Here is a 13,924-nt window from a genome sequence, read left to right as displayed (position 1 = left end):
GTCGTTCTCAACTAACATCAAGGCGGTGGCCCGTTCCTGTAGGTTCATGCTCTACAACATCCGCAGAGTACGACCCTGCCTCACACAGGAAGCGGCACAGGTCCTAATCCAGGCACTTGTCATCTCCCGTCTGGATTACTGCAACTCGCTGTTGGCTGGGCTCCCTGCCTGTGCCATTAAACCCCTACAACTCATCCAGAACGCCGCAGCCCGTCTGGTGTTCAACCTTCCCAAGTTCTCTCACGTCACCCCGCTCCTCCGCTCTCTCCACTGGCTTCCAGTTGAAGCTCGCATCCGCTACAAGACCATGGTGCTTGCCTACGGAGCTGTGAGGGGAACGGCACCTCAGTACCTCCAGGCTCTGATCAGGCCCTACACCCAAATAAGGGCACTGCGTTCATCCACCTCTGGCCTGCTCGCCTCCCTACCATTGAGGAAGTACAGTTCCCGCTCAGCCCAGTCAAAACTGTTCGCTGCTCTGGCTCCCCAATGGTGGAACAAACTCCCTCACGACGCCAGGACAGCGGAGTCAATCACCACCTTCCGGAGACACCTGAAACCCCACCTCTTTAAGGAATACCTAGGATAGGATAAAGTAATCCTTCTCACCCCCCTTAAAATATGTAGATGCACTATTGTAAGTTGGCTGTTCCACTGGATGTCATAAGGTGAATGCACCAATTTGTAAGTCGCTCTGGATAAGAGCGTCTGCTAAATGACTTAAATGTAATGTAAATGTTCACGGTACCCAAACCAAAAACAGATTTAATGCATCGCTCAGTTATATATAGAGCAATGCCATTGTTTAATGCTTCACCACCTGAGGTTAATCAGGCAAAAAGCAAGTTTAGCTTTAAAAAAACAGATAAAAGAACATATTGTATCACAGCGCCTCTTCTTTCGAAAGATCAAATTTAACTGTATATAAGAATTTGAATATGTATGTATGAATAATGTGTAAATAGTATTTTTGTTGTGTCTTGGTGTCTTTCCAATATACATTCAGTACATATATTTAGTTATTTGGGGGAATTTAATGTCCTTGTATATAACTGTTCTGTACTTTGTCATGCATTTGTACATTTTATGTGGACCCCAGGAAGAGTAGCTACTGCATGTGCAGTAGCCAATGGGGATCCTTCTAAACTAAACTAAACTCTCCACACAGCCAAAGAGAGTAGCTGCAGTATCGCCCTCGCAAAAAAACATGCAACATTGACGAGTGAAACAAACACTCGGCCCTCTGATTGGAACAACACAGGTCTTTAAACATATTTTTCTCCAGAACAGCATGACCGATTAACACCAAATTTGATTTTGAGGTCATTTAAGTTTTGTCACAAAATGAAAAAGCCATAGTTTCTTGCAACTTTAATGCTTGAACCTCTAACTACAAAATGTATAAAGTTCCTTGTGTGTTTGACTCATGCAGCTATCTAAAAGTTGCATTTTGTATGCGAGTGGAAGAAGTTTAAATTGTCAGAGGCTAGAATTGCAGCAGAAAGGAAGCTGCAGTAGGAAGGAAAGATGGATGGATAAGTATGTCAGGCTTGATAAAAAAAAGCCAGGAGAAAAAGAGATGAGTAGATATGGATCAAGTGCTGAAGAAAGCCGGCTGCTGTCTAACACGTCTAACCCGTCTAACCCTTCACATCCACGTTGCATAAAGACTTAAAACCTCTTAGATGTAAAGTCCCCTGCATTGTTCTGGTACCAAATAGCTTGCATTAAGCGATAGACCTGTTTCCCCCGGACACAGTAGTATATTTTCTGAGCCAGTGTGATGTAGGATGTGAAACCTGAAACCACTTGCAGCTGGGATGTCTCTCCGACCATTTCATTCACTCTTTCGACTGTCCATCAACTCCTGGCTAAACCATATATCACAACCACTGACAAAGCACATGCCTGCAATCCTTACATTATTGCACAGCAGGAGGGAGTGATTTTGTCATGGTAGCAAATTCAGAGATCGATTTATAGTCATTAATCTAAAATAAATGATAGATTTTAAACACAAAAAAACATTCTGTTTAATATATATATATAATTTAGTTCCCAACACGTTCAGGAAGCAAAGGTAGAGGTCTGTGAGATGTTCACAGCGATAGGGGTAGACGTTTTGATCAAGAGAGAATATTCACTAAACATGCAACGTGTTTCCCCCCCCCTTTACCCCCTAATTTCATGGTATCCAATTGGTAGTTACAGTTTTGTCCCATCGCTGCAACTCCCGTACGGACTCATGAGAGGCAAAGTTCGAGAACCGTTCGTCCCCTGAAAACACGACCCCACCAAGCCGCTCTGCATCTTGACACACTGCTCGCTTAACCCAGAAGCCAGCTGCACCATTGTGTCAGAGGAAACAAGGTCGAGAGCCCTGCGTCCTCCGACACATGACCCCGCCAAGCCGCACTGCTTCTTGACACAATGCCTGCTTAACCTGGAAGCCAGCCACACCAATGTGTCGGAGGAAACACCGTACACCATATTTAGAAAGCATATAATTCCTTTTAAGCCTCATTCATACAGTTTAATTGAATAGGAAATACATAATTAAATATTTCATATTTTCATATTTTTTATCATATTTGTACTGTGTACTTGAGCTTGTGTCCTCAAAAGTGACTACACCTCAGCAATTTATAACTATTTTTACCACACAGGTTAGTTTTTAACCGGGAGACAAATTCACCTTTCAGCCGGACAATAACCTAAAACACAAGGCCAACTACACACTGGAGTTGAAGATGTTGATTGTTCCTGAGTGGACCTAGTTACAGTTTTGACTTAAATCGTCTTGAAAATCTATGGCAAGACTTGAAAATGGATGTCTAGCAATTTTCAACAACCAATTTGACAGAGTTTGAATAATTTTGAAAAGAATAATGTGCAAATATTGTACAATCCAGGTGTGCAAAGCTCTTAGAGACTTACCCATAAAGACTCACAGCTGTAATCGCTGCCAAAGGTGATTCTAACATATATTGTATTGACTCAGGGTGTTGAAAACTTATGTTATCAAGATATACTGTATTTGTAGGAATGCTTTGCAAATTTTAGAATTTATCTTCCACTTTCACATTAGAGGATTTTGTGTAGATTGTGGTCAAAAAGGACCTCCCGTGTGGCGCAGTGGTTAAGGGTGCTGTACTGCAGCGCCAGCTGTGCCACCAGAGACTCTGGGTTCGCGCCCAGGCTCTGTTGTAACTGGGCGCGACCGGGAGGTCTATGGGGCGAGCCTAGTGTCGTCCGGGTTAGAGAGGGCTTGGCCGGTAGGGATATCCTTGTCTCATCGCGCACCAGCGACTCCTGTGGCGGGCCGGGCACAATGCGTGCTAACCAGGTCGCCAGGTGCACGGTGTTTCCTCCAACACATTGGTGCGGCTGGCTTCCGGGTTGGATGCGTGCTGTGTTAAGAAGCAGTGCGGCTTGGATGGGTTGTGTATCAGAGGACGCATGACTTTCAACCTTCGTGTCTCCCAAGCCCGTACGGGGGTTGTAGCAATGAGACAAAAAAGTAGCTACTAAACAATTGAATACCACGAAATTGGGGAGAAAAAGGGGTAAAATAAAAATTAATTAAATTTAAAAAAAGAGTGTGGACAAAAAGATGGAATTAAATCCATTTGAATCCCATCTTGTATCAAAGCAAAATGTGGAAAAATGTGTGAATGCTTTCTTAATAAGGCACTAAATATTCTGAGAACATTGTAACCATGTAGATATATAGATAAGTTCTGCTTGACCTTAAGGGAATGTTCTCCTAACTTTAACACCAAATAATGCAAAATAAATTCTCTGAAGGTTTTTGTTGACATAGATGGAATGTTCTCCGAACTAATGGAAAACTGGAAACTCAAACATTTGGGTAACTTAACATTACAAAAACATTGTTAGCTGGGGAGGAAGAGGAGGAATAAGAGAGTGAATAAAAAAGAGGAGTGAAGAAGTGAAGATATCACATTTGCATATGTATTCAGACCCTTTACTCAGTACTTTTTTAAAGCAGCTTTGGTAGTGATTACAGCCTTGAGTCTTCTTGGGCATGACGCTACAAGCTTGGCACACCTGTATTTGGGGAGATTCTCCCATTCTCTGCAGATCCTCTCAATTTCTGTAAAGTTGGATGGGAAGTGTCGCTGGACAGATATTTTCACGGCTCAAGTCCGGGCTCTGGCTGGGCCACTCAAGGACATTCAGAAACTGTCCCAAAGCCACTCTTGTATTGTCTTGGCTGTGTGCTTAGGGTCGTTGTCCTGTTGTAAGGTGAACGTTCACCTCAGTCTGAGATCCTGAGCGCTCTGGAGCAGGTTTCGCCTCTGTACTTTGCTCCGTTCATCTTTCCCTCAATCCTGATTAGTCTCCCAGTCTCTGCCAAAGAAAAACATCCCCACAGCATGATGCTGCCACCACCATGCTTCACCGTAGGGATGGTGCCATGTTTCCTCCAGACGTGACGTTTGGTATTCAGGCCAAAAAGTTCACTCTTGGTTTCATCAGATCAGATCTTGTTTCTCATGGTCTGAGAATCCTTTAGGTGCCTTTTAGCAAATTTCAAGCAGGCTGTCATGTGCCTTTTACTGAGGAGTGGCTTCCATCTGGCTACTCTACCATGAAGTCCTAATTGTTGGAGTGCTGCAGAGATGGTTGTCCTTCTGGAAGATTCTCCCATCTCCACAGAGGAAATCTGGAGCTCTTACAGAGTGACCATCGGATTCTTGGTCACCTCCCTGACCAATGCCCTTCTGCCCCGATTGTTCAGTTTGGCCGGGCGGCCAGCTCTAGGAAGAGTCTTGGTGGTTCCAAACTTCTTCCATTTAAGAATGATGGAGGCCACTGTGTTCTTGGGGACCTTAAATACTGCAGAAATGTTTGGAACCCTTCCCAGATCTGTGCCTCGACCCACAATCCTGTCTCGGAGCTCTACGGGCAATTCCTTCAACTTCATGGCTTGGTTTTACTCTGACATGCACTGTCAACTGTGGGACCTTATTTAGACAGGTGTGTGCCAAGTCATGTCCAATCAATTGAATTTACCACAGGAGGACTCCAATCAAGTTGTAGAAACATCTTGAGGATGATGAAGGGACACAGGATGCACCTGAGCTCAATTTCAACTCTCAAATCAAAGGGTCTGAATACCTATGTAAATAAGGTATTTCTGTATTTTATTTGTAATACATTTGCAACACATTCTAAAAAATGTGTGTTTCGCTTTGCCATTATGGGGTATTGTGTTTTGAAACCCGAATGAGCTAGCAATGCTCTATGTTTGTGTGTTACCTGTATAGGTGTGTACCACCTTCTTTCCTGAGGAGGTTTCCAGGGCTTGGGTGTGCGTGGTTTGGGTTGGTACGCTTCATACTCCTGTTCAGGCATCTTCACCACTGCATTCTTAGGCTTGTCTAGCTTAGCCCCTTCCTCTGTAGAACCTTTATCTCCCCACCGCACCTACACACACACACACACACACACACACACACACACACACACACACACACACACACACACACACACACACACACACACACACACACACACACACACACACACACACACACACACACACACACACACACACACACACACACACACACAAAAGACAGGAATTCCTTTCAGACAATTCTATATTATCTGATATCCATTTCCGCACAGGGTCGGACACTGCTATAATTTGTGTGTGTGTGTGTGTGTGTGTGTGTGTGTGTGTGTGTGTGTGTGTGTGTGTGTGTGTGTGTGTGTGTGTGTGTGTGTGTGTGTGTGTGTGTGTGTGTGTGTGCGCGCGCTTGAAGGTATACCTCCATGCGTTTGATGCCCCCCACCCCTCTCCCTCCATAGTAGGATGCGTCGACAGTGGGCCATCGCATTTTGGGCATACCATCTTCATCATCAGACTCCTGACATGGGAAGAGTTAGTTAGGAGTTGAGGTTTAAATTAAAGGTTTTATTTGTATAAATATGAGTATGGGAGTGGAGGTGTACGCTGTGTAACCATTCAGACATGTAGAGGAGTTTCCTTGGGTGACCACACAATTAAATATAACACTAGAATGGATATTTGCATCCTAGCAACATCAGGAAAAAAGAATTGTATAATATCTATGTGTGTGACTTACTGGCTCTGGGGGAGGAGGTGGTGGGGGCTCTTTAATGACCTGGAGAGAGAACCATTCACATTGAACAAGTAAATCAGGAAGAAGATACATTAAACACAACAAAACATCCTCCCTCTCTATACGCAAAATGACTACAATTCCCATAGTAATACCCCTGACTCTACTGAATGAATACACAAGAGCTAGTCTTACCAAGGTGCAGCAGAGTGGCCAGAACCACCACATGAACAGCAAGCCCAACAAAAGTGTCAGAACTAGCAATGAGATCAGCAGGAGGGTCCCATCAAACTGCACAGAGAGACACAGCAAAGGTGTAATTGCAAACCAATATGGTATCTTGTTTGGAGTTAGACTGAGATGAGATTGATTGGGGGGGTTATTTACTGGATTACGGTACAATTCTGGTGTGACTACAGACAGATCAAAAGATGAAGGAGAGAACATACCCACAGCCTCCTCTGATGACAGAGAGAGCAGAGGAGACCGCAGAGAATAGGCGGAGGGAAAAAAGAGGAGGAAACTATAGGAAGAACAGAAATACAGAAAGGGCAAGATTATACCAAAGAGCATTATTTTTCATTGCTTCAGGATACGTGTTGCTGAATGTTGCTTACCATTTCAGAACGTTGCTTAGTGCTTTTTAAAATTTATTTATTTAACTATGCAAGTAAGTTAATAAGAACAAATTCTTAGTTGCAATGACGGCCTAGGAACACTGGGTTAACTGCCTTGTTCAGGGGGCAGAACAACAGATTTTTACCTTGTCAGCTCGGGGACTCAACCTCGGAACCTTTTGGTTACTGGCCTAACGCTCTAACCACTAGACTACCTGGCGCCACAAATAAGTTTTCTTCTTTTTTTTTACAACAAAATCAACATTTTTGATGTAAATGGTGTGTTATAGAAGGGTCCAGTCACCTTTTTTGTGATTTCACATGTTTTTGAGAAACCCCAAACAGAAAATCCCCTTCTTCATCCTCGTTGTGTGGTATGGGAGCCCGTAAAACACATGAACAAAGGCCACGGAAATACTCAAATATATCCCGTTAGAACTGGAAAAGCTCTTATTATAGTGACGCAGGTCTTTCAATGTTTTGTGCACATGAAACTGTGTCATTCGCAAAGTTATATTTAATTTTGTCGCGACTCGAGCGATACCTCTCTCTTCATTCTACAGGTAACTGCCAAAATAAAAGAAACACTTGAGTATATAAGGGATACAAAGTATATTGAAAGCATGGGGTGCTTCCACACAGGAAGTCCCAGACAAACATTATTATTCTGTCATTTCTGGAGCCTTTGTTCATGTTGTTGAACATCGCTGTACTCACACATTCGATGGTGGTGATGTGAACAGAACTGGTGATGTAGGAGAGTCCTTCATTCATACTGACCTGGAGATAGATCACCCTGCAACACACACACAGCACTACATTACCCATCAACCCTCACAACACACATTTCAGAACCCATATCCCCCCCCCAAATCCCCTGAAAAAAACACATCCATGTTCTTTTCAGACTTAAGCTTAATATATACCTTATGTACTGTAAGTAAACAATGCATGTACACAATTAGTTACTTACAATGGCTGTTCTGCGTACTTGCGTACCAAACATATGTGCAGCCCACAATTTGAGTCTCCATGCAATCACGCAGGATCGGCAGTTTGCATAGTTAATTGAGTTATTGCGTTGCATACTTGCATAACGTCGCTGTCGTATGAAAAACTTGTAACAACACCTTTGCCAATTTGAGCAGTAACTCCCCTCAATGAACTCGGAAAATTTCATGACTCTAGGACCAATAATACTTACTCAAAATACTTGCTGAAGTTGCACAATTGCATGTTCGTTAATGGGAAAATAGTTTCTGTTTTTGAAGATAAAGGTAGAAATGAGGCTGTAGCATGGACGCAAGACATTACATGCATCATGTCAAGGGACACGTGGATGCCCACCTGCACACAGATCTATGTTTGATACTCATGGCTTTCTTTAGAAATCTGAAGCATGAATAAGATCTAGGCCATTAACACATTCCTGTCTCCGTCCGTCTCTGTCTGTTCTTGCTCTCTTTCACTAATACCTACTTTCGGACAGCCATCCCATTTGGCCCTGTGGACTTTGGTTCGGCATGGGACCTGTAAGGCTTACCGTGTTGGGGAATGCGTCTTTACGGGGTCAGGGTAGCAAAGTAACAGTTGTTAAGATTGCATTGTCGACTGCCAGCAAGTCTTTAAAAAGGATGGGACCTGTGGACTTTGGGTTGATTCCAGAGTCCCAATGTGGAAAGTTGTCATTAGGCCACTGAATGACTTCCCCGCCCTAATGTTAGTGCTTCTATCTACAACACAGATCGTGGAGACACATACAGAGGGGAGGAATGTACATGTGTGTTTGTGTGTGTGTGTGTAGGGTTGTTGCAAAAAAAACTCTACTAAATAGTGATTTGAGTTTGGTGGGTTGATATTTGAGAGGAGAGTGTGTAAGTGAATGATTTAGGAGGCAAGAGGGGTCATTAAGAGTGTGGTTTAGGACTGAGGGAGGGGAGGGAAGGGAAGGGAAGGGGGAGGCTAGGGGAAGGGGGGTTGAGGTCATTTGAGGGTGGATGAGAAAGGAGGGAGCAGACAAAGACAGGAAATGGAAAAGGGAGAAGGGGGAGTTGAGGAGGGGAGGAGAGGCAAGAGGGAGTACATCCCCCCAGACTCCCTTCTAGGACCTCCCCCTCCCTCTCTCTCTCTCTAACAGAATGGAGAGAGAAAACCAGAGATCACTACTGAGACTCACAGAAAAATATGTATTCCCTCTCCCTTTTCCCCCTTTTCTTTTGCCTCTGTACCTCTATCTCTCGCTCTCTCTCTCTCTCCCTCTTTCTCTCTCTGGGCAGGCAGGGGGCACAGCGCGATCAGCACCCTGGTGACAGAGCCATCGTACCACCCATCAATCAGCCCTCCGCCATGAGTGTGTGTGTATATGTGTTTGTGTAGCTTCTTCCAGAAGGTTTCCAGTCACCATATGCTTGCGTGACAGCAGCAATGATGACTTCATCATATGAGACAGGGCTGAGGGGTGTGTGTGTGTGTGTGTGTGTGTGTGTGTGTGTGTGTGTGTGTGTGTGTGTGTGTGTGTGTGTGTGTGTGTGTGTGTGTGTGTGTGTGTGTGTGTGTGTGTGTGTGTGTGTGTGTGTGTGTGTGTGGTGGGTGGGTGGGTGGGGGTGGCTTACATCTCATGGGCCCTCAAATGCTCTTAAACATTTCAACTATACACTGAGTATTCAAAACATTAAAACACCTGCTCTTTCCATGACATAGACTGACCAGGTGAATCCAGGTGAAAGCTATGATCCCTTAGTGATGTCACTTGTTAAATCCACTTCAAACAGTGTATATGAAGGGGAGGACACAGGTTAAAGAAGGATTTTTAAGCATTGAGATAATTGAGACATAGATTGTGTATGTGTGCCGTTCAGTGGGTGAATGGGCAAGACAAATAATTTAAGTGCCTTTAAACGGGGTATGGTAGTAGGTGCCAGGTGCACCGGTTTGTGTCAAGAACTGCAACGCTGCTGGGTTTTTCACACATCAGTTTCCCGTGTGTATCAAGAATGGTCCCACTATCCAAAGGGCATCCAGCCAACTTGACACAACATTGAAGTCAACATGGGCCAGCATCACTGTGGAACACTTTCGACACCTTGTAGAGTCCATGCCCTGACAAATTGAGTCTGTTCTGAGGGCAAAAGGGGGAGGGGTTTGGTATACTAAGTGCAGTTTGACATACAGTATTGTTAATGACACATAACCAAACCATCAAACATCATGTTTTTAAAAATAACCTCATGATTATGCATTTTCAGACAAGTGTGAAAGACAGAAATATGATGACCTTTAGGGTAAACACATAAAAACAGGCCTCATCGTCTCGCCCTTGGGTTGTTCACAGTTGATTTCCTCTTACTCACATGCCCCAAGTGTTGTTGGTCGAGCATGTGCTAATGGGGGTGGCTCAGTAACAGTAATAGAACAACACAGAGACTCATGGGCACCATTATGGGCACAGAAATGGAGAAGCAGCATAATTATGCCCATAGGGAGTGGGGGTTGTGGGTGTGGGTGTGGGTGTGGGTGTGGGTGTGGGTGTGGGTGTGGGTGTGGTTGTGGGCACGAGCCAACCTGACAGCCAGGTATTGACAGCTCCTTTCTACCCTTCTCGTTTTTGCTGAACAGTATACAAGCAGTTGGTTTAAGGGAGTGAACATGATTTATAATAAGGGTTACATTGATAAAATCAGACCCATGAAATGCAAATAGATGGCCCTCCCTTCAGCAAAACATATTTGTCCTAAACCCTCCCTGAGAGCCTGAAAAAAAAACGAGTGACCCTCCCCTATAACCAAAATAATAATGAAAACAAAGTGGATAGAAGAGAACATGTCTACTGTTTACCCTCGCTTCTTGGACAGACCGGAGTTTTAGATATGCAGTTTTAGAATATGTTCTTTGTTCAGTAAGCATTACGTGTCAACGTGGGCTACGGGCCAGAAGGTTGTGGGTTTGCAGACCGTGTGGACAAGAGTAGGGGTGGAAAGAGCTCTTTTATATTAAAAGCATTGTACCTTTTAAAATATGTTCATGCAATTCTACCAATTTTGTATTTTTTTATTTTTTTATTTTTTTACATATCACCAGAAACTTAATACCACACAAATGACTGAAATGACAGGCTAAGAATGGACAGAGAGATAGGCCTATGTGTTTATCTTGTCACGTTTCTCCAATGCCAAATCAGTGTGTCTTGTTTGCAACGAAACTGTCCCTGTTTGCAAATAATTAATCAATCTGAGCCATCATTAGGCAACTGAGCATTGTACTTTAAAAAGTTAGGCCTATCTTTCCACACCAGACAGACGCAGAAAAATGTAAGCTATTAAATAACTTAAGGATCCGCCCCTTTCTATAAATTTGAGCCTAAAATGACATACCCATATCTAATTGCCTGTAACTTCCCTGTTGCTTCAGGGAATCAAGGATATGCATATTGTTGGTATCATTTGAAAGGAAACACTTTGAAGTGTGTGAAAAGGTGAAACGAATATAGTAGAATATAACACAATAGATCTGGTTAAAGATAATACAAAGAGAAAACCAACCTTTCTTTTGTATTTTTTTGTACCATCATCTTTGAAATGCAAGAGAAAGGCCATCATGTATTATTCCATCCCAGGTGCAATTTAGATTTTGGCCTGTAGATTTGCAGCAGTGTATGTGCAAAGTTTTAGACTGATCCAATGAACCATTTCCATATTTTTGTTGTGCCTAATATGTTTATTAATAACTTTTCATGTTCAAAATGGTTCACTTTCCTCAAACAATAGCATGGTATGCTTTCACTGTAATAGCTACTGTAAATTGGACAGTGCAGTTAGATTAACAAGAATTTAAGCTTTCTGCCATTATCAGATATGTCTATGTCCTTGGACATTTTCTTACTTACAACATGCTAATCACATTAGCCTACATTAGCTCAACCGTCCCGTGGATGCTACACCGATCCCAAAGAAGTTTTTAAAGATTGCTGTACACCAGCGGAACCAATCCAACTTCAATGAGCTGGAGCAGTTTGCCTTGAAAAATGGGCAAAGATCCCAGTGGCTAGATGTGCCAAGCTTATAGAGTCACACCCCAAGAGACTTGCAGCTGTAATTGCAGCAAAAGGTGGCTCTACAAAGTATTGACTTAGGGAGTTATGCACGCTCAAGTTCTGTTTTTTTGTCAGATTTCTTGTTTGTTTCACAATACAACATATTTATCATTTTCAAAGTGGCATGTTGTGTCAATCAAATGATACAACCCCCCAAAAAAATGTATCTTAATTCCAGGTTGTAAAGCAACAAAATAGGAAAAATGCCAAGGGGGCATGAATACTTTCGTAAGCCACTGTACATGTACAAATGACCTCAACCCCTTCTATACAGTCTTGATACTGTTATGTCATTTTCTTTCTTATGTCATTTTCTACTTTAGTTTATTTAGTAAAAATTTTCTTGCATATTTTCGGTGCATATTACAAATCAAATTTGAAAGGTGCGAAAGGTGCTTCAACAAAGTACTGAGTAAAATATCTGAATACTTTAGTTTTTGAATTTATAATTTTGCAAAAAATTCTAAAACTCAGATTTTGCTTTGTCATTCATTATGGGGTATTGTGTGTAGATTGATGAGGGGGGGAAAACATTTTAATCAATTTTAGAATATGTCTTTAACGTAACAAAATGTAGAAAAAGTAATGGAGTCTGAATACTTTCCTAATGCAATGTATATCATTGTTTCATTTCTTTGAGGCTGATTTTGCTTGGGAAGTAATCTAAGTCTGTCACTATCAATTGGTTAAGCTATTCACATTCTGTACAATAGAAGATGTTTAAACCCAGACAGCTTTTAGGGAAACACTTCTCTCGTTGGGTTAAGCCACGGAAGAAGAGTAGCCAGCAGTTAACAAAAAGAAATACAAAAGAACGGTTGTTTTTTTCTTTGTATTATCTTTTACCAGTTCTATTGTGTTATATTCTCCTACATTCCTTTCACATTTCCACAAACTTCAACGTGTTTACTTTCAAATGGTACCAATAATATGCTTATCCTTGCTTCAGGGCCGGAGTTACAGGCAGTTAGATTTGGGTATGTCATTTTAGGCAAAAATAGAAAACAAGGGGAGGATCCTTAAGAGGTTTTAAGTCTTACCACAGATTCTCAATTGAATTGAGGTCTGGGCTTTGACTAGGACATTCCAAGACATTTAAATGTTTCCCCTTAAACCACTCAAGTTTTGCTTCAGCAGTATGCTTAGGGTCATTGTCCTGCTGGAACATGAACCTCCGTTCCAGTCTCAAATCTCTGGAAGACTGAAACAGGTTTCCCTCAAGAATTTCCCTGTATTTAGCGCCATCCATCACTTCTTCAATTCTGACCAGTTTCCCAGTCCCTGTCAATGAAACATCCCAGCGTGATGTTGCCACCACCATGCTTCACTGTGTGGATGGTGTTCTTGGGGTGATGAAAGGTGTTGGGTTTGTGCCAGACATAGCGTTATCCTTGATGGCCAAAAGCTCAATTTTAGTCGAGCCTGACCAGAGTAACTTCTTCCATATGTTTGGGGAGTCTCTCAGAATTCCTTTTGGCAAACACCAAATGTGTTTGCTTATATTTTTCTTTAACCGATTACTTTTTTCTGGCCACTCTTCTGCAAAGCCCAGCTCTGTGGAGTGTACGGCATAAAACAGTTTTGTGGACAGATACTCATATTTTTTACAACCCAACCCTGATCTGTACTTCTCCACAACTTTCTCCCTGACCTGTTGGAGAGCTCCTTGGTCTTCATGGTGTCACTTGCTTGGTGGTGCCCCTTGCTTAGTGGTGTTACAGACTTCGTTTCAGAACAGGTGTATATATACTGAGATCATGTGACAGATCATGTGACACTTAGATTGCACACAGATGGACTTTATTTAACTAATTATGTGACTTTTGAAGGTAATTGGTTGCACCAGATCTTAATTAGAGGCTTCATAGCAAAAGGGGAGAATACATATTCATGCACCACTTTTTCATTTTTTTTCCCTCAAATATTTTGAAACAAGATTTTTTTTAAATTTCACTTCACCAATTTGGACTATTTTGTGTATGTCCATTACATGAAATGTAAATAATAATCTATTTCAATTACAGGCTGTAATGCAACAAAATAGGAAAAACGCCAAGGGGGATGAATACTTTTACAAGGCACTGTAGGTAGGGGTAAAGAGA

The 13,924-nt window shown here is 42.4% G+C and overlaps 1 pseudogene; it reads right to left on the bottom strand.

Annotated features, from left to right (window-relative positions):
* Window positions 1–13,924, bottom strand: part of LOC124041462 — a 59,295-nt pseudogene that overhangs the window by 19,150 nt on the left and 26,221 nt on the right.

The sequence above is a fragment of the Oncorhynchus gorbuscha genome, linkage group LG08 (genome assembly GCF_021184085.1).
Source record: "Oncorhynchus gorbuscha isolate QuinsamMale2020 ecotype Even-year linkage group LG08, OgorEven_v1.0, whole genome shotgun sequence".
NCBI classification, from domain to species: Eukaryota; Metazoa; Chordata; class Actinopteri; order Salmoniformes; family Salmonidae; genus Oncorhynchus; species Oncorhynchus gorbuscha.
The sequence above is the reverse complement of the archived record's forward strand: the minus strand, read 5'-3'. Positions and strand labels throughout refer to the sequence as shown.